This window comes from Oreochromis aureus, linkage group 3 (genome assembly GCF_013358895.1).
Source record: "Oreochromis aureus strain Israel breed Guangdong linkage group 3, ZZ_aureus, whole genome shotgun sequence".
In the NCBI taxonomy this organism is placed as follows: domain Eukaryota; kingdom Metazoa; phylum Chordata; class Actinopteri; order Cichliformes; family Cichlidae; genus Oreochromis; species Oreochromis aureus.
Genome location: NC_052944.1, coordinates 43,211,124 through 43,233,717, shown reverse-complemented (window position 1 = coordinate 43,233,717; position 22,594 = coordinate 43,211,124). Strand labels below are relative to the sequence as shown.

At 38.4% G+C, this 22,594-nt stretch overlaps 1 protein-coding gene and 1 long non-coding RNA gene across 2 annotated transcripts in view; one reads left to right on the top strand and one right to left on the bottom strand.

Moving 5' to 3' along the window:
- Positions 1–722: 722 nt before the first annotated feature.
- LOC116333427 overlaps positions 723–22,594 on the top strand; it is a 493,334-nt gene continuing 471,462 nt past the window's right edge. The window contains exon 1 of the mRNA XM_039608624.1: positions 723–770. The gene's annotated coding sequence lies outside the window, so the exon portion shown is untranslated. The remainder of the gene's footprint in view (positions 771–22,594) is intronic.
- Positions 9,891–11,097, bottom strand: LOC120438201. The gene is made up of 3 exons (XR_005611711.1): positions 11,035–11,097; positions 10,294–10,451; positions 9,891–9,928 (listed from the first exon to the last, which is right to left on the bottom strand). It is a non-coding gene; the product is annotated as an uncharacterized LOC120438201 (long non-coding RNA).

Here is a 22,594-nt window from a genome sequence, read left to right as displayed (position 1 = left end):
TTGGATTTTAATAACAACATGTCAGATTCAGGACAAACTCTTTCTGCATATAAATAAAGATTGATTCAACTTTAACACTTTAGGAAATAATAGAGTCACATTTGTATTTACAGAGTTAGAAAGTGTTTCATTTCCTTTAGTTTGAATCATGTTCTCTCACAGAAAAGTTCATAGAAAATGTAAATCATTTGGTAACAGCTTCTCATCACAGGAATCATCTGTGTGAACAGATTCAGAGTTAAACACAGGAAATAAATCGAACAGGTACAAACAGTGTATATATCACAGTAATATACAGACTTATGAGTGTTATAGAGGAGGAGCATCACAGCAGCAACAGCTTCACCAAATGTACAAAGTAACATTTAAAGAATCTCACAGAAATGCTGCAGTTTGCACATCAACACTCAGCTACAGTTAGAGCTGAAATGAGCCTGTCTGTCCAGATGGTGGCGCTATAAGCTCACTTTTTCCTGCTCTGCTACAGACACCATCTTATTTTCAGGCTCTGAATGAAGTGACTGTCTGCAGCAGTGTGAATGACTCAGAGGAGGAAGAAGCTGCTGGTTAGACATGAACGACTGATGTCAGAACAACTTTGTTGTTGTTCGTGCAAAACCACAAAGATGTTACAAATTGTTTCTGTTTCTGTTTGTTCTGCTTGGTAATATAAATTGAGCGCTGCGTCTCTCTCAAGCTCAGTCAGTGAAATCTGTCCGTGGATGTCCGTGTGTGCAGAATGTGAGTTTAAAGAAGAGCAGACAGCAGCAGTAAGTATTTTATCTGTAACTCTGTTTTTATGTCAAATGTCTCTGAGAGTGTTTAAAATGAAATCTCTGCTGTCATTATCATTAGATATAATGTTATTATCCTGTTAAGCCCCAAAGGGCTTTCTGAGCTTCCTGTTTGAAAATGACATGCCCAAAAAGAAGGGAGTATTTCTCTGCAATTACAAACTGGCACAAGCTTTCGAGTTGTCATCCAAATACACTGTAGCTCAAAGGCTACTTACTGAAAAAAATGACAGTTTATTCATTTTAAATGACTCACTGATTGTTAATGAGTTGCACCTGATCAAATGTATCAACCATAAAACAAAAGGTGGGTTCTTGTATATCCATGAAACATTTAAAAGAACAACATCAAAAACAGACCTGTGTATGACAACATTAGCTGTCCCTTTACATTAACCATCAGTTGTCAAATTGTTTATTTATTTTGTTTATTAAATCTTCTTCTTCATAAAAGAATTAAATATCAATTTTCATATAACTTTTAAATTGTATGATTTGAAATTTTAATTAATTTATTTTCAAAGAAACAATAAATATTAATAAATATATCATGTAAATGTATATGCCAGAGTCAGCCATAAGGCAACTTTCATCTGTAGTCCCATAATATTTGCTACATCGGGCATTTTGTGCACTTTATTGCTTATAGATTTATTGTTTTTAGGTTTTCAGGTGAAAAAAAAAATCGCATCGATGTAGCACTCTGAAAAGAGAAAACACAGGAAACATTTATGACACGTTTACTGACACTTGAACATGATTACAAGTGTGTCATTGTTGGATTTGATTTCCCCCCAAACTGCAGGATCTGCAGGTTTTCATGTGCATCTGCATAATGACTCATCAACATGTGAGGAGAAAACGTACAAATCCATCATAAACACAGTATATATTATAAAGATACACAGTTAATGTTTAACATTAATACACATCAGACACACGAGGTCGGTGAGGTTGACATGATTCTCATCAGTCACTCAGTGTGTGAAAACAGACACTGACTTGACACAGATGTAGTCACAGGTAAAATTAATTTTAGTAACAACTCAGAATATTTTCTGCTAATGCTCACTATGTTTCAGTTATTCGGCTCAGGTTATAATAAAACAACAAATATATGACATCAATGAGCAAGATTACAACTAATAAAGTCATTTAATGGTTAATGACTAAATATCAAAAAAGATTATTCCTAGTTCAATAAGACAACATATAAAAATAAAAGATTAATTTCTTTGTAAAAATGAGAACAAAATAAAACAAAAATACTCAGTTCTCAGGTGGGTAAAAGTCATTATAAGATAAGATCAGTTCAAACATATTGTTCTTAAGATGTAGACATGTTATTTAACAGCCCACCTACAAGGGAGAAGTCACGGACTGTACCAGTGATGTTGGATCAGTTACAACCAGGTCAGCCATGCTGATGGTCTCTCAGTTTGAGGCTTGATCTGATTCACAGTTGATTGCTGCTTGTACATGTGAAGCATTTTACAGAGAAATGTAAGTCACAATATTGGAACTGTTTATTTAGGCCTGCAGGTCTGAATGAATAACGTGCCCTATATTCTTGTGAGGAGTGGTGATGGCCAAATAAAGCTTTCAGAAGCATTTAAGCTTGTATCAAAAAAGGCTTCATTACTCAAAGCTATAGGGCTTTGGAGTTGACGTCACGCTGCAATGTATTGTGGGAGCGCGGCGCCATCTTCCGGGTCCACAAATCAAAACAAATACACTGTGTTGGAACGATGACCACAAGAAACATGCTTAAAAGCAGCTCAAAAGAAAACGGACGGTATAGAGACCGATTGCGTCCAGAGGCGAAGCAGCGGTACTTGAAAAAAATAGAGTGCATCGCAAATGTGGACCCATATGAAATACGGCAGTGGAGCAAAGACCCCGACGACTTACCGCCATTGTCCTACCCCGATATCTTTACGTATCTTGTTTGTGGAGTAAGCGCTTACACTGCGAACCAGTTTCGTAATTACAAGTCGCTGGAGGAGCACATCCAATTTACTAACGGCTGGGTGCAAGATTTGGCTATTTTCAAATCGCTAAACTGTGAGTACGTCGTCATTCAAACCAAGGTAAGTCAGCTGGAGTGCATCGAGTGTAATAGCCATGGTTCACCCCCCACCACAATTAATGTTATACATTTATCAATGAACTGCTAAAATCTCGTTGTCATATTATGTGTCCATAATTGTAAAGTTGATGCAAACTACCACATTGATAATCGGGCAAGATATTACAGACATTTCATAAGCAGGCTTCCCTACAGTTGTGCGAAAGAATTAGCGAATCGTTACATAGCACGTATGTCTGCAAAGTCACTCCATTCAATGTTTGTTCACAATTTCTATAACCTCCGAGACCACCAACGATAATATTATTAAGCTATAAAGAGTGACATGAACATATATAGAACTTACTGGAATGAAAATGTCTGGAGCACCAACAGATATCTGGAGATGGAAGCGAACTGGATATCAGCTCGTCTCACGGTGGCTATCCAGGCTAGACTTCGTTTGGTAAGGTCCGCTATATGAGCTCCCTCATGTTGCTTCCAGGTTGGGAAAGAATAAAAAGACAAACCCTTTTTAAGCTTATTCCTGTGCCGGTCGTGCGATCGAACATTGTAGCCGATCACACAGCAAGTACAAACCATGGCTGTTGTGTGTGCCTTCGCTCCTTTTTCGCTTGCGCTTTGTTTGGACCCGGAAAATGGCGCATCAGGCCAAAATCCTTTCCACACCCACCCCCGTGACATCACGCTCCAAAGCCCTATTCAAACAGTCGTGTGACCAAAAATATGAAAAGCACCTTGAATCTACCAATTAAAATGAAATACTTCATGATTCTCCATTTAAAAGAGCTCAGCTGACAACTTCTGTTTAATAGCGTGTGACAATTCTGTCTGGTGAGCTTCACCCCATTTTCGACAGGTGACATTTTTTTCCAGCTGCGAGGATTTCAGTTTTGTAATTCTTGTAATTATTGAATTCATGTTTTTGATACTATCGCTTCTATTACACACGTCGGTTATATATCAGTTGTTAAGCTTAGCATAGGAATGCTTACAAACATTCAGAGATGAACTTACACACTTGCTGTACTTCTCTGGGATAGCTTGCTCAGAGATGAAATGCCGGTTTGGCAGCACTTAGCAAGGCTCCAGATGCTTTCAGTGTGATGTAACTCCAGACCGCTGACAGGTCTCGCACACCACAGCCACTCTATCATGTGACGCATACTTCTCCGACATACTAAGGTCACCTCCTGGGTTACGTTTTGTGAGGTGCTTTTGTGGAGCAATTGGTAGAGCACATTTTCAGGCCCTACATCTAACTGAGGCTTTCACTGAAATCGACCTACGTTATTTAGTCTTTTCTACCAATTGGTTTACATCTGTAATGCCAAAAAAATCCACCAGAAGGCACTGTGAATGGAAACATAACTAGGTTATGTTAGCTACTGCTAACATAACCTAAATGTTATTAAAATTTATTATTTGCCATAAAATCAGACGACTAGACCCATTTTGTTTATCCATTGCTATTGATAAATTACATTAAGTGTTAGCACAGCAAGAATATGCTGAAATAATTTCCTCAGTAAGTCATTTTTGTAACTTTCTGAGTTAATATTAGTAAATATTGTAAAAATCAAGAATAACACGTGGAAATCACAAATATCACAACTGATTACCTTTTAACCAAATTACAGTAGCTGGTAAATTAATATTACTAAGTTGTCAAAAAATTTAATTTCATGTTTAACAAGTACTATATGTACACTAAACAATTATATGGCTAAAAATCACATGGTCCTGTGGCATGATACTCATGATACCATCCACCTTCAACCACAGTGTGTTTGAGGTCATGGTTTCATATGAAGCCAACAGGGCTGGCACTGTCCACCAGTATATTGCCAACAAACCAGATGAGTGGGGCTTTAAATTGTTCTGCCAAGCAAGTTCATCTGGCATCATCCACGACTTGCTGCTGTATCAAGGGGGGTCTACATTCTTCAATGCTCCCCTCAGTGAAAAGGAACCCAAGCTACCTCTAGGGGCCAAAGTTGTAAAAAAAACACTATGCAACCCCATAAAAGAACCGCAGCTCTTCACAAGTTTCAGCTTGGTCCAGAACTTGCACACCTCCTTGGGTGTCAGGCACATTGGTACTGTATGACCAAACTGCACTGGTGGAGCTCCCCTGATGGCAGACAAAGACCTGATAAAGAAGGGCCATGAAGCCTGTTATTACAGGCTGATCAAGGTCTGATTGCAATAAAATGGTTTGACACCAAATGTGTCAACCTTCTAAACAATGGCTGTGGGTTCATGCTTTTTTCATCGGTCAAACGGAGGAGCAAAGAGTCCAATGCAAAGATCAATGCCCATCACTCATCCCTGTATATAATTAGCATAAGGGAGGAATTAAGCTTTCTGATATGATGTTACACCTGTATAAGACAAGTTATAAGTTACAGAGATAGCATATTCCACTGTTCAGATAAATCCTTGACTTGAATAACTGATCTACAAGAGGGACTGTGCCCTACTGGACCAGAAACCGATGGCTCTTAAAAGGTTTCCACCTGGCTGTGTCTGAACCAAGTTAACAAGCCAGCAGCTAGAGTTGGACAACCACGATCCAGCTCTCCAAGACCACAGAATAAATGCTACAACCTAAGACCCCAACGACCAAAACCACAAGCAGATGTGCTTGATTTGCACTGTTTTTTTTTTAGTTTTTAAAAAACAAAAATGATTTTGCACTGTAGCATTCGATCAGAAGTGGCCTGGATGTGAGTATTTTGTGCTGTAGCACATTTTTCACATTTGCAGATTAGAAAACTATTATTTTGTTGTTTCATATAATACTTTCCTTTGATGGAATGAAAACAGCATGCCAGTGAACAAACATGTTTACTGGCATGCTGCTAGAAATAAACTGTGTCCAATGCCCTGGATAGTTTTTGTTATTAATTTAATTATAATTTGGCCCTTTATTTGATTTTTTCAACTGTATTATCTAATGTACTTGTATTTGCATGACATTTCATACTAAATGAAATTAAGTGACATCTCAACCCTTTGATAGAGATCAATATTTTAAAAACTAGAGGGTCTATTGAAAAAAAAAATTGATTGTGGTAATTACTCAACCAAATCAATAAGAAATGCAAACAAAAATTTTTTCCATTGCTTTTTTCTTGGTGTGGACCACAAAGGTTAAAGGATCAGATTAGATTTTTTAATTTCTCCCCGATATCCGATCCAGCAATTCAGGTCAGGATCAGACCGATACTGTATATCAGATTGGTCCATCCCTAATCCAAAGTGTCCATCCAGCCATTTGCTTCCGCTTATCCTTTTTAGGGTCGCGGGGGGTGCTGGAGCATATCCCAGCTGTCTTAGGGCAAGAGGCACGGTACACCCTGGACAGTTCACCAGTCTGTTGCAGGGCTAACACAAAGACAGAGACAACCAGTTGCGCTCACATTCACACCTATGCACTGTAAAAAAGAAAATGTTGAGAAAACGTAAAATTTCAAGGCAACATGATGCAAGAGATTTTTGAGTTTTCTCAACTTTTGCCAACTGTTGTTGACTCAACTAAGATTTACAAGTTCTGCCAACTTGGATCTTCTTGTTCACCTAATTAGGATAATCCTGGAAGTCTAACGAAGAAATTCTGGTTTCAATGCCATGTATTTCTGCCTTCACCAAACACAGATATTCTTGTTGAGTAATCATACAATTCTTACTCCAGTGAGTTGAAAATTTACCTATATAAACAAAGGAAAATGTATGTTTTTATTATACTTGAAAAAACACTTAATAAATAGATATAGAATAAAACAAAGCACAATTCAATGTTATCTAAAAGCTTATTTATTTTGTTCAACAGTCTTTTCAGTACATTTCAGAATGTCATGGGTAGTAGGGTGAATTTCTGTTAAAAAAAACAAAAGAAAGAAAGAAAAGAAATAACAAACAAACAAAAACGTGTTGCCAGTTTCTTTTGGGTGCTTTGAGCACCCCAGCAGAGACGTTAAAATTCTAGAGTCCAGAACCAAAAAGAAAAGTGTCCAGCAACTTAATAATTCATGCACACACACCCTGACCGTCTTGTAAAAGCTGAACATAACTATTGCACATTAAATAGGGTAGTGCTACAAACGATTGCCTATGCACCCAGACATTGACATTTTACACAGGCTTACTATGATGAACTATGGAAGTTAAAAGTTCTTAGAAATGTTACCATCAATGAAGAGGAAACTAACACTATAACAAATCTTTTAAAATACTACAAGACAAATTTTCACCATATATTCTCAACAATACAGATTCATCTGACTAAAATTTACATTTCGAATAATGATTTATCCACTTCACCTTCATATTGTCCGACCAGGCCAAAATAAGATGGCCTGAATTGCTTCAAAGGTAAAACTCATCTGCTTTGGATAATCAATGTTGAGGGCATACAGAAGGCCAAAGAGGTGTGCCAGGGCAGTAGAGAGATCTATTCAATTCAATTCAATTCAATTTTATTTATATAGCGCCAAATCACAACAAAAGTCGCCTCAAGGCGCTTTATATTGTACAGTAGATAGCACAATAATAAATACAGAGAAAAACCCAACAATCATATGACCCCTATGAGCAAGCACTTTGGCGACAGTGGGAAGGAAAAACTCCCTTTAACAGGAAGAAACCTCCGGCAGAACCAGGCTCAGGAGGGGCGCCATCTGCTGCGACCGGTTGGGGTGAAAGAAGGAAAACAGGATGAAAGACATGCTGTGGAAGAGAGACAGAGATTAATAACAGATATGATTCGATGCAGAGAGGTCTATTAGCACATAGTGAGTGAGAAAGGTGACTGGAAGGGAAAAACTCAATGCATCATGGGAATCCCCGGCAGCCTACGTCTATTGCAGCATAACTAAGGGAGGATTCAGGGTCACCTGGTCCAGCCCTAACTATATGCTTTAGCAAAAGGAAAGTTTTAAGCCTAATCTTGAAAGTAGAGATAGTGTCTGTCTCCCGAATCCAAACTGGAAGCTGGTTCCACAGAAGAGGGGCCTGAAAACTGAAGGCTCTGCCTCCCATTCTACTTTTAAATACTCTAGGAACAACAAGTAGGCCTGCAGTGCAAGAGCGAAGTGCTCTAATAGGGTGATATGGTACTACAAGGTCATTAAGATAAGATGGGGCCTGATTATTTAAGACCTTGTATGTGAGGAGCAGGATTTTGAAATCAATTCTGGATTTAACAGGAAGCCAATGAAGGGAAGCCAAAACAGGAGAAATATGCTCTCTCTTTCTAGTCCCTGTCAGTACTCTTTTGCTGCAGCATTTTGGATTAGCTGAAGGCTTCTCAGCGAGTTTTAGGACTTCCTGATAATAGTGAATTACAGTAGTCCAGCCTGGAAGTAATAAATGCATGAACTAGTTTTTCAGCATCACTCTGAGACAGGATATTTCTAATTTTAGAGATATTATGCGCAAATGGAAGAAAGCAGTCTTACATATTTGTTTAATATGTGCATTGAAGGACATGTCCTGGTCAAAAATGACTCAAGGTTTCTCACAGTGTTACTGGAGGCCAAGGTAATGCCATCCAGAGTAAGAATCTGCTTAGATACCATATTTCTAAGATTTTCAGGGCCGAGTACAATAACCTCAGTTTTATCTGAATTAAGAAGCAGAAAGTTAGCGGCCATCCAGGTCTTTATGTCTTTAAGACATTCCTGCAGTTTAACTAATTGGTGTGTGTTACCTGGCTTCATGGATAGATAGAGCTGCGTGTCATCTGCATAGCAGTGAAAATTTATGCTATGTCTTCTAATGATGTTGCCTAGGGAAGCATGTATAATGTAAATAGAATTGGTCCTAGCACTGAACCCTGTGGAACACCATAATTGACCTTAGTGTCTGAAGAGGACTCTCCATTTACATGTACAAACTGGAGTCTATTAGATAGATATGATACAAACCACTGCAGTGCAGTACCTGTAATACCTACAGCATGTTCTAATCGCTCTAATAGGATATTATGGTCAACAGTATCGAACGCAGCACTGAGGTCTAGCAGGACAAGCACAGAGATGAGTCCACTGTCAGAGGCCATAAGAAGATCATTTGTAACCTTCACTAAAGCTGTTTCTGTGCTGTGATGAGCTCTGAAACCTGACTGAAACGCTTCAAATAAGCCATTCCTCTGCAGATGATCAGTTAGCTGTTTGACAACTACTCTTTCAAGGATTTTTGATATGAAAGGAAGGTTGGAGATTGGCCTATAATTAGCTAAGACAGCTGGGTCTAGAGATGGCTTTTTAAGTAAAGGTTTAACTACAGCCAGCTTGAAGGCCTGTGGTACATAGCCGATTATTAGAGATAGGTTGATCATATTTAAGATCGAAGAATTAATTAATGGCAGGACTTCTTTGAGCAGTTTTGTAGGAATGGGGTCTAAAAGACACGTTGATGGTTTGGAGAAAGATCTGGAATGTTATGTAGCACAATGTCCCCTTCCAACACAACTGCATGTTCTCGCACAGACGTATCAGCATCGTCATCTTGTAGGATGGTGAGGATGGCAACTGATGCACCGTTCAACACTGGTTCCAAAATGTCAGTGTCCTGAAGAAAAGTAAAATATGAATTATTGAAAGCTAAGAAAACTAAAGACAAAACAAATTTCTAAAGATTTTAACTTTAACCTCTATACCATGCTGGTCGTTTGACCCATGGAGGTTTTAAGAAGAAAAAGCTTATTTTCTTTTAATTAATGCCACCTTGTGAGTTTTGTACAAAAATAATTTTCTGCTATGGAACAACCACTAACAATGCCCAGCTGCTGCTCAGCAGAAAAAAAGGAGTGAGAGTTATGACAACTGCAATCCCCACTATAAAATTATCTGGACTGCACTGAGAAAGTGTACATTTCCATTTTGGATAAACTCATCCTTTAAAAACATCTCATAGCAATTAGTTTTACTTGCATTACTTTTTTTGTACTTACTAAGCACTTCAGGAAAACCTCTGTTGCATCTTCTCTTGAGGAAAATGGGCAGGCCTCTCAGTGCCCGTTGGACACAGTGTTGGATGTCTAAAGAGTATTCAGTGGAAAACAAGAATTTCAATTAGTGAAGTAACATGGTGTACTATACACAATGCAAAATCAGAACTCTCATAGTAATGAAAGTAAAGCACAGGTCAGACCCAGCAACACGCAAAACGTACCCCCCACACAAAAAAAAAAAAACAACAACACCATGTGTTAACAATTTTACTTTCGTTTTACAAATTAAATAAAATACTGCCAAATAAGAACAAAGCAATGACTCATGACATTCATTTTTACTGACATATCCACTGATGTGTTTTGTTTGAAGCCAACATCTTTTTCAGTTTCTGTTAAGAGAAAAGTATACTCTCTTCTAAAAATGTCAGATAAAGGAGCACTTCACTCACCTGTTCATCAAGTTTATCCAGGAAGTCTTCCATCTCCTCACCAAGAACTCCCTTCTTAGACCAGTACAGTTTCAGCAGGCCAGGCACAACTTTGTCAAGGGATGCATTGAAGGTCCCCAGGAGGTCTTTGCTTGTGATCCGATGAAATTTTCAGATATCTAAACAATACATTCACCAAAATATTGTCATTTATTCAGCACAGAAAATTCCTGGGTAGCTGTCTTGGACAGTCTGCACCATGTTATATGCCTGACTGTGTCATCAACAGCAAAACCTACCTACTTCAAAAATCTCTCATGAATACGTCTTTTGCACAGGAATAGAAACACCCCCCACAAAACCCAGTATCAATATGAAAATACATATTATGTTCTAAGTTGCACCAAAATCTGTGACCAATCAGATTCTGTGACCTGCCTTAGTATTCTTTCCCTAACAATCTCAGACTATAGAAGTCCTATTTCTAGCACAAAAAAAAAAAAATACATGCTAAGTCAAAATTATGAGATTGCCTTTCTGTTTCACAATTTCGATTTAGCATGGGGACTCTTGTACTGGCAGAAATGTTCAGGGTAAGGATTTCAATATAACACTGGCAAGGGCCTTGACTGGAGTGGTAGCACAAGATAATAAAGTTGGCCAATGCATTACCCCAGCAAATACCGTACTGCTTCAATATAAGTATAAATCATGCCCAATTTGAATAATAATTAAATTATAAATAAATTAGGACAGTCTTACCTCCTCAGAGGAAAACAGCGCAGGTCATCTCTCCTGGACCTCAGATACCATAGGCTGACACTCCACGACCTCTCTCCGCCTGAGAGAAAATGTTTGCAATAATGAAACATTTCAATATAATGTAGTAAAAAAACCGAGAAAAAAAAAAGTTACGGATCGGACTCCCGATCCTTACTACTTGCATGTGCAAAGTCGGACCGTACAGATCGCGTCTACCCGTGGAATTGTACATAAAATCAATACTCCACCAACAAAAAGGCTCTCAAAACAATACAATACTTTCCACAGCTTTGAAGGATGGGTCAGGTGTATCCTTCGTGGCTCACCCTATGCCAGAATTCATAGCGCGGCCCAGCCGATTCTAGTTTCAAACAATGGCGGCAGCCACTTAGTTTTAATATTACTCTTATTACTCTTTCTGGGTCACAAAGTAAACTTTTAAGGTATTTTCAGGCGAGAATGTAGCTGTGTAAATTTCATATATCTGCTCAGTTTATTAAGACAACACATTTTTGCAAAAATGCTTCTACGTTTTCGGAGACGTCTGTTACCACCAGCTTCGATAGCTAGCTAGGGATTCAAGGCTTGCTAGAGCAGCGAGAACAGCGAACTCCTGGCATATCATTTTCAACCCCCGCGGTCCTTCGCTAGCTTAAACATGATATATAAGTCCCTTAGATGACTTAAACATGTTATTGTTTGGCTTTTTTCAGTGCTTTACTCGTTCCACCCTCCTGGATCCTCAGGAGGATGCAGCCTAGCGCTTGTAGAAAATCCTAATAACAGATGTCGTTAGCTTACCTGCTAGGGCAAATGGCCGGCAGCTCCCGCACCTGTCCAAAAATGGTCAAATAATACACTCCAACTTCAGACCAGGTAAAATCCGTAATGGTTTAAAAATTTTAATTTTCATCCAACTTTGGCCACGTTTGTTCAAAGTTTCTTAGCAGGTTTTCAGTTCAGAACACATCGACAAACCACTATCACACAGTCTGCTCAGACTCGTTTGGTCTAGTTCAAACTTATTCAGACCACGACGTGTGCCAGTCACCTACGGGGTTTCCCACGGTTCCCAACTCGACTCAAAAATCTACTCAAAAGTTGATAATCTTTGTTATGCTCGCTAGAAAATCTTAGTTAGGACAACAATGGAAGAAATTTGTTGGGCAGACAAGCTATTTTAGGTTGTAAATGGAAAGTTTTATTTCTAAGTCAGTTTAATTTGAAAACTTTACTCAAATCAACAATTACTAGTTATCGTTTTTACAGTGTGGGCAATGTAGTGTTCCCAATTAACCTATCCCCACTAACTGCATGTCTTTGGACTTTGGGAGGAAGCTGGAGTACCCAGAGAGAACCCATGCAAACACATGACTTAAACATACACAGAAAAACTCTGACCTGGGGCCTGTTCTTCGTACCTCGCTTACTACATCCAAGATCAAATGACACATCCAAGATCAAATCATCGCGCTAACTTTGAGCTCGCTAATCCGGTTCTCCGAACACACCTGTTGTTGACGATTAGTATAGCTGGATGAAGTAATCTGAGATCACTGGGTGGCTTAAAAGGGGCTACGCATCGATAGTAGAAACATTGATCGGCAACCCTGTGATTGGTCGGCGAAGATGTCGAAGGAGCGCGCTCAGTATTTCACGGCAGCAGACCAAGAACTCTTGATTGAGGGATATCAGGAGTTTCAGAGTTTAATTAAAACGCAGGGGAACGCTGCAAAGGCTGCAAAAGCAAGGAGAGGGCTGGCAGAAAGTTGCTGACAAATTAAACTCGTAAGTGATCCATGATATTACATTATATCATGTGATATTATATTATACCACATTATATTATATTACATCATATCCTCTTTCACATTAGAGCCACAACAGGACCCACTAGAACATGGGAAAAAGTAAAAGTGAAATATAAGAATATTCCACAGAATGGTAATATTTATCACTTATATTGCTTTTAGTCTATGACAAGAGACCCTGAAATAATCTGTTTGTTTATAACAGCAACCAAGAAAAGGGCAGAGCAAATAAAGACAGGTGGTGGTCCTGCACCCCTCGTCACACCCTTTTTGTACTGTGACATTTATTGACATTGTGGGGTTTTTGTGTGTAGTTTGACATAACACTCCATCACTTTTACCTGTTCCCATGCAAGGGGTGACTGAAGCATGCACAGTAAGTCGGGAGTAAGTATATACAGTACAGTAAGTATATATATATATATATATATATATATATATATATAGAGAGAGAGAGAGAGAGAGAGAGAGAGAAAGTAAATAATACCCTCACGGGAGAATCGATATCTCTCTATGAGCACACCGTCGCTGAGCTAAAGGATCCCGTCTATCCCGCAATATACGCTAAATTCTGTAAACTCTCCTTATCAATCTTGCACCTTCCTTGCTCGCGTACAAACGGACAGGACATGGCTGCGACAGACTTCCCAAATCCACCTTCGCTTTTTTAGCCGTGGTCTCTCATCTTGATTGCACGTAGTAATTTACTATTACTACTCTAAAATATGAATTACATCTGACATGATCTACTACATGTACTAGAATGATTAATAGTACATTTCCCTTTTTTTCGGAAATGACCTGTATGTATCTGTATGAAATCAATAAAAGAATCAAATACATTATCTTTAGTTACATTGATAATATTTATTTATGGTAAAACAGTGGCGAAATATCGCTCTTGCTTTCATATAACTGCAGCGGACATACCTGAGAGGCCGCGATCTAATCCTGTTTACATAAAGTAAGCCTGCTCCCGAGCAGGTTTACGCTTACGGATCTGTTGCTATGACAGCAAGTCCCAGATGAGCTTCGGAGAACCGAACGATCCAAGATCACGCGAAACCGTCAACATTCAAATCCGGCTAACTTACTTAGCGAGGTACGAAGAACGGACCCCTGATGGTGGAATTGAACTCAGGACCTTCTTCCTGTGAGGCAACAGTGCTGCCCCACTGTGCTGCCTGTATATTATGAATAATGTTACAACCCTCTCTGCTAGGCGACAGGAGGGGAGTAACATACACAAGGCCCCACACGAAAACTGAGTAAAATAAAAGGTTTTATTGCAAACTTTAAACAGAAAACCGACAGGGCTGTTCAACAGACCACTGGGCAACCAATTAATACAAAGAAAAAAAAACAAAACGAAAAAAAAAAAAACAGTCAAGAGTAAAAGCTAAGGGTAACTAAGGTAAGCTAGTGTCAGAAAATAAAAACTAAGGGTTACCTATAGCAACCCAGCAACACAAGACTCTAATAAAATTAAGTTCAGCTGTATACCAGGTTTAACAAACGTGCAACACTGCAAACAGGTTTAGCAAACAAAGGACAAAAGCCAGACAGACGAGGACAACACTGCATGTTCACTTCTGAGCAGCAGTCCTCATAATGTAAAGGCTCTTCATCCTTTTATACCCACAGGTGCACACAATCAGCCAGTCATTTCCTCTTGGAGTGTCATGGGATCTCCAGGCAGCCAATCGTCTGCGTGGTCTGGCACACTTCAATTTACATAGAAGAGGTTTGGTTCAGGTCTCCCAGTAACCAATCAGCCACAAGTCCTAGCACACTTGGATTTGCATAAAAATAAAAAGGCATTCTCACTCCCAAGGCTCAGGGCCGTAACAATAATATATAGTCATCTCAACATATAATACCTGTTACACAGACGAGAGAAAGTGAGAAAAAGAGGCTGGATGGTGAGCTCCATTTACTCAGATCAGCAGAGAGAGTGGCATATGCTCTTCAAATTCATTAAAATAGCTCAATAAAAACTCCTCTGTGTCATGTTCCTTGGTCTGTGACCCAGTGTTTGTGTCCTCTGGGTTAATTTATATCATTTGATTTAGTACTTTCCATGCTTGTGTTTCCTTGCCTCCCCTTTTTTCACATTCCATGTGTAGTCATGTTAAGTTCTGTCTTAATGTTTATTCATCTGTTTCCCAGGTGTGTCTCTCTCTGGTCAATGTGTTCCATGTGTCACCTCTAGTCATCCTTCTCTTTATGTCCGTTTATCGCCTGTGTCCGTTTTCTGTGTTCTCTTTCTTTCTCCACAGTCATATGTTCTCATGTCTATTCGTACACAGTTCCTGTGTCTCAGCATGTGTCTCATGTTTCCTGTTTTATTTTGTCTTGTCCTGTGTTCAGTGTACTCAGTTTTGAGCAAAATCTAAACACAAATTATTCTCATAACAAAAGGAATCACAAACCCAAAGTGAAACTCAAGACACAGGGATCATGATACTATAACTGTTTTAATATATGCTCAGTGTGTTCTGACATTTTAAAAATAAGCAAGACCTGCTCTTAAAATCAAATATAAAAATGTTGCCTTTAAAACAACTTAGTGCAGTTTTGCCTCTATAGCATCAAGTTTAGACAAAAAAATGATTCTAGCATCTTATTGTACTTCCTCCTGAACCAGATACTGCTACCTGTCTCAGTAATCAAAGTATACTCAGATTTAAAAATGGTAAAAGGTGTTCTCAGTCAAAAAAAAACAATTTTTGAAAACAAGCCTCTGCCTCACCTTAATTGTTTGCACTAAAAATGCAAAATGGGTGTAAAATAGGTAAATGTGACCAATGAGTTGAAATATGCAAACTGACAAGACTGAACAACTACATGTGAAGTTACTTCTTCTTATTCGTTGTATACATTGTCTATAATGAAACCAATTTAAAGCTTGCCAAATGTCTACCATGAATGTGTTTCACTTTGCAGGTCATTGCCTTGTTTTTCTCTTGGACAACTATAATTTGACTATAGATGAGGAGTGCTGTGCATACTATACTCATGACTTTGGGTGACACACCTATGCTGTTGGACTGGTTAAATGAGTTTCGAGTGTCACTGTTATTACTTAGGGTAAGTTTATAATCAGCTAGTTTGGGTTTTAGTTTCACTTGATAATGTCCACTAACTCAAATATTTATCCGGTTTCACCACCAAATAAAATACATTTCCTTTTCTCTCTGGTTTCATAATTTTTTATACTCAGCTAAGTGTGGTTTCACTCTTTATGTTGCATTAACAAACCCAACTGTCCCACCTGGCTTCCTGTTAAGAATGGAGCGAGCTTACATCAGCCAATGTGTCTCTGTGTTTACTTTGGTTTCACTTCATTTATCCTGTTGTTTCTGTTTTTTAGTGAGTTTGGCATCACTTATTTAGTAGTAGATTTTAGATTAGCATCTGTTTTTGATTGTTTTTTTCTTCTTTTGATTTATTTAATTTGAGCTACAGGAGCAGAAAATGCGATGCTGTCTAACTCTATAGGCATGATGAGACCATATTTATTTATCACACCATACTTAAAACAGATGGTTTTTAATCAAATTAGTTTTCATCTAAAAAACGTGAATTATAAATCTGAATTTTGACACCATAGACTACTTCTGAAAACTAACTCTGAAACACAAGTTTAAAATACATAAAGACAGTACATTCACCTCTAGATTAGACACTGGTCAAGATGGAAGTACACGAGAAAAGACCATTCAGTAAAGGAAGATATTTGTAAATATTGGCAATGTTTGGTTAATTTTTATGATCTGCAGAGACAAAAAAGTATTTCTACAGAGAACGAAATTTTGATTTAATATTCCACAGTTTGTGTTTTTTACCTGATAAGAATCTGTTTTACTTATCTTAAGACATCATTGAATCAAACACCACAGAACAAAATAAGCGTCATTCTCTGCGCAAAGTGAAAATGATCTGATCTTTAAAAACAAAAGCAAACATATAAGTGAACTGAATGGGTGAACGGATAAAGAAAGTGAAACTGGCTAATTAAAAAACAAAAGCTTTTGGCAGAGAACCAGTCTGTCAGGTAGTGGTCATGTGACCGCGGGGACTGGGTTTATATCCCACCCACCAACCTCCTCTCAGACATCGTTTCCCTCATGTCAGGAGCTCCAACACCTTGACACCTTCAGCCGCTGTTCGTCTCAGTGCCGTAAGTGTTATCCAGCTTTGTTCATTCTTTCATCCCGGTTCCGCCCACGGATCACTCGTAACACCACTTCCGAAGCTGAGATCAGCGCACCGGGTCTTACTAAAATAACTGCCTCTTCCAACCAATTGCCAGCCTTCGAAGTGTTTGGGTCTTGCCAGGACGCTACACGGGCAACATTTATTAATAATAATCCGTGCGCGTCATCCCCATCGAGACACAGTCAGGATGGTATTTGAATATGAACCATTAAAGAAATGAAACCACAGACTCCTACAGCACTCATTATAGTGTCGCAGTGATGAACCCTGTGTAAAAGAACAGAAGTACATAATAAAAGAAGAGGACAAAACAGCAATACGCACACTGGTCTTTTCTGGCATTTTTGTGTCCACAGCTCCTTTATATTAGTGTGTGTTTTCTTTTATTCATTTTTTTTCCTTCATTTAAAAAACATATGAACAAATTATAAAAAATATTGAGGTATAGACATGTAGAAAGAGATTGGATTCCAGGGCCGTACAGAGATGTTTGAAGGAGCAGGTGCTCCTTCAAACATCAGAAATAAACATAAAGTGAAGGGTTTTATTTACTTTTTTTTTTTTTTTTAATTTAAATTACTGTCACAAACATTAACTCAAAAGTAAGTTTTCCTTATTGTTAATTTTTGCATATAAAGTTATGCCCAGTAGGGAAATTCCACTGCAACTTCATAAACCTTGCAAATATTGGTTGAATATGATGAAAGTGACTCTTCAGGTTGGCAGTTTTGTTTTCTTTAAAAAATAATCATAATTTTACAGTGTCCTGGAAAAGAAAGACACCAGCACAATGAAATAAGTTCTAGAAAATCCATACAAAATACAGGTGATAAAAATAAAAAATAAAATATAATTAATAATTAAAATAAGAAAATACAAAAATTAAAAATGAAATGTAGGCAAATACAGACCTTAGTAATGGTCTTGTTGTGGTATAATGCCATGTGGATTATGTAAGGAGGGGTTTTTACTTTCTAACTGATTAATTTGCCAAAAGAAAAGACAAAACCCACAGAGTTAAAGACTTTTAACAGATTTTCCTAAAGATTTCCTACATATCTTTGAGCGATTTCTGTAATAATCAAAATCTTTGTCGTGAAGTCTACTACAAAAATCTTGCTTACGATTTGTCTGATAACTTGTCAGCTAAATTGGTGTGAGATAAATTCATATTCTCAGCCTGAAATATTGTTGCACTCAAGGCTGAATGAGCACAGTGAGTACCAAATTTAAATGTAACATTCCTTTACAATTATCTTTACTGCTTCCTGCTGTTTAGATGTTCATCATTTAGAAATGGCCTATGTTGGTTTGAGGAAGTCACTTTGATGGAGTCACTGTGAGCTTGAGCTCTACAAATAATTCCTTTCTGGTGGTCCCTAGGTCTATTGGAAAACTTCCTGCTTTCAGTCAGGCTGTAAACATTCAACCAGAAACTACATCAAGCTGCTGCACCACCTTTTTCAACAGCAAATAAATGTGATCTCTCTCTGACCATGATGTGTTGAAAAAGAGGAGACAAAACAGCTGATAAGGGAAGGGAATTATTCTGCAGCATCAAATAAGTAACGACTTTTCAACTTATTCATTGTTGACAGACATGGCCAGTAAGTATATTTACATCTTTCATATTCATTTAATGTTCAGATGCATTTCCCTGTGATAAATCTGATTTTAATATGAACTTAACCCAGTTTTACTTTGTTTTTTAAATGTTGTTCTTATATTTAATTTTCTCAATTTACCTTTTATTACTACGTCTAGCATACAGGGGTGTAGATATATTACATTATCTTCTTGGTGAAGGATAAATCTGTATCTTCTTAATATCCAATTTACAATCAGAGGGCACAGTGTCAGTGTTATGAAATACTTTTTTAAAATGAGACCAGACATGAATAATGTCTCTGTGATGTTCTCTAACAGATGAACCTGAGCTCAGGATGGTGCTTGTTGGGAAAACGAGAGTTGGGAAGAGTGCAGCTGGAAACACCATCTTAAGGAAAAGAGCTTTTGAAACTATGAGGCATCCTGCTGTAGCAGCACCAGTAACTCTGAGGAGAGAAGAAGAGTTTTATGGACAAACACTGGTTTTAGTTGATACTCCAGGCCTGCTCCATCCTAATCAAGATCAAGATGAGGTGAAGAGGCAAATCACTAACTGCATCTCATTAGCTGCTCCGGGTCCACACGTGTTCCTGGTTGTGATCGATCCAAACAGATTCACAGTAGATGATAGAAGAATAATGAGAACCATTCGGCAGATATTTGGAGAAAACCTAGCACGTTTCTCTTTGCTCTTGTTCACCCACGGAGACATTCTGGAAGCTCAGGGGCGCTCCATTGAAGAAATAATCCGTGAAAATCAATCTCTCCGTTCTATCATTCATCAGTGTCATGGAGGATATCATGTTTTAAATAACAATGATGGGGATCTCACTCAGGTCTTAGAGTTGCAGAGGAAGATACACGTGCTGGTTCAGAGAAATGGAGGACGATACTACACTGATGAGATGCTAAGAGAGCCCAGTCTGGGAAATGTTATGGCCACCAGTTTCGCCATTGGTGTTCTTATTGGTCTACTGGGGCTGGGAATACTTGCAGTGCGAAAGTAGGAATGTGTTACAACATTTTATGAATATCACTGATATTAATATGTGATATCATAGAATTCCATACACGTAGAATGCATACTTCAGACCTGTGTGACACGTTGGTTTGAACTTTAGACTCATTTTACATATCATTCAATTGTTTAGGGTCATAGGCTGAGGTTCATCATTAACACTAAATGGTTAAACGAAGTGACAACATGTGAAGTGATTTCAGGGAATCACCATGTTATGCACTATTTTACATCAGGCTGGACATCGTGTCATTGGGGTTGTTCAGCTTCAGCTTATTAATCATGTGTAGATTTTATAAACTCTATATTCTATAAACTCTCATTCTTCAGTTTTTTAATGAATGAAACTGTTAGCATGTTTTTTTCTCATTATAGATTAGGAGCATCTTAATTTCATTCATCATGTGATTTACAGAGTTTCGCAGACCATGAGAGTACACACATACATATATATATTCAAATACTTTTGCATATTATGTTGTACATATGTGAGCATGAATGTTCATGTGGCAGTTTTTTTTCCATTTCAACAATAAAAGAAATTGAAAATTTGGAAAGAGAATCGTTTTTTTTTTAAGTTTTCTTGAGTCTAATTTTTATGAAAGTATAGCCTGAAACTCACCATAAAATAAACAGTTCAGATTCTGAATGAAAAAGAGGGTGAAGCATTATTTATGTACTTGGTTCATCCAGTTGTCTGTTAAATTGAAAGACTCAAAATATGCGTTAAAAACGCAACTATGAGCATGGAAAAAAAAATGATGGAAAGAATTTCCACGCAATTAATCATTATACAATTCTGTTATTCCAACTTTGGTTGGACCAAAGACAACCCATGCAAACACAGGGAGAACATGAAAACTCCACACAAAAAGGACCGGCCAGGTGATGGACTCAAACTCGGGAACTTCTTGATGTGAGGCAACAACACCCACCACCGCACCACTGAGCTGTCAAGCCATATCTTTAAAAATAGTAGGAAAGAGAACCAGTAGGACAAATGGCGCCACCTTGTGTCCAATTAAAAACTTTTCAATTTGTCTGAAAATTTGAAAAATTTCAAATATCTAAAACAGTTCAGAGTAAATCAAAATGCAGGTTTTTCTTCTGGTTGCTTCCATTGCAGTGGTTGTAGTTCATTTTGGTCAGTCAGTGTAATAATCAGGATCATGAACAGGATCAGATGCTGTGATGAGTGAATGAAGTCAGACTGTAGATTTTCCTTCTTCTAGCTGTACTGACTGACCTTTGACCTCATGTGTTGATGACTCTTCACCTCTGTCTCCTCTCACAGGGAGAAGATGATCTGCAGGATCCTGCTGCTCATCATCCTCACCTCATGTGTCTCTGGTTAGTTTACAGCTTCACTTTATGAACTCCAAATAAAGCTCAACAACAGATTTGTTCCAGTTCTCAGTGTGTCTGCTCCTCTCTTTCCCTCTCTGTCTCCTCAACAGGATCATTTGTAGTCAATGTGACACAGACCTCCTATCAGGCAGAGGAGAACCACAACATCACACTGGAGTGGACGTTCACCACCAAACCTGACAGATCCTGGACCTACATCTTCATCCTCTGTAACCTGATAACTGAGGATAACGTCTCAGTCCTGTATCATGTTCATGAAGGTGTTGAGGTGTCAGAGTCTCAGGATGAAAAGTTTTCAGGACGAGTCCAGAGTGACAAAGACGCCCTCAGAGAAGGACGAATCAGACTTCAACTGTCCAGACTCAGGACTGATGACTCGGGTCTGTACCTGTGTGAGGTCAACACTGATTATGGCTTCAGTGTTGGAAGATGTCGACTCAACGTCACTGGTGAGATGAGTGAAACTTTAAAAATGACTGTCATATTTTAATTGAACTTTAGGATAATGAACTTTGGTGAATAGATTTTATGAACTTTCATGATAAAATAATATTTTCTGTCCTTTCCAGCAGCTGCTGATGAGCCCAAACATCAAACTCATCAAACATGCAGCACAACCAAAACATGTTTCTTTAAAAACAGTAACAATGCAACAGAAGTAATGAACACATCACAATAAAATCACCTTAAGTATCATTAAAATACTGGATATATACACACATATACTATAAACCTACACTAGAATGTTTTTGTATATGAGAATTACCATGTTAAGCGTGTAACCTATATAGTTAGGTCAAGTATTATTCACATGTATATAATAAGATAATGCCACTTGCTCTGTGAGCACCTGTTGATGCATACTGCTGTTTGTAAGATTTAATAATTACTAATAATTAGGATTAATGTGCAACATTTGGCTGTGTTGTCACCTATTGTGATAAGGCAAAGCAAAGGGTTAGTCAAAGGTTACCCATCTACAGATGGCCCTCAGCCAGAGTCCTGACCAGCCCCTGGCCGGTACTTGACCCTGTACCTGCTTTTTTTGGCTGGAGGACAAGTGGGAAGTTACCCAGCACCAGGGGGCGGGGTTACTGGCCCCTATAAATAGGGGTCAGAGGAGACCGGGGCTCTTCTCTTTCTATCTGTCTCTGAGTGGCTCTGCTGTCTGTGCTTATGGCTCTACACCTCGGGGTTTGCTTTGCTTGCTTTGTTATGTGTATCTCCTTTCTTGCTTTTCATATGATTCAAGCATTAAACTCTGTTCCAAGAATTCTACTTTGTTCCACAGGATCTTTGTGAGTGAATTTATTTTAATTGGATTTAAAAAAAAACAAAAAAAACCTGGATCTCCACATCATTGGTGGGATAGGGTTATCATGTTGGCTTCAAAATTTGTGACCCGACAGAGTGTTGTGTTTCTCAGCTCAAACCAAGCTGCATCTTGTGGTCTGGCTTTGGCCCTTTTCCACTAACAGAAGTCAAAAAGGTTTTTCAGTCCTGTTTGATCAGGCCTGGTCCTCAACTGGCTTCC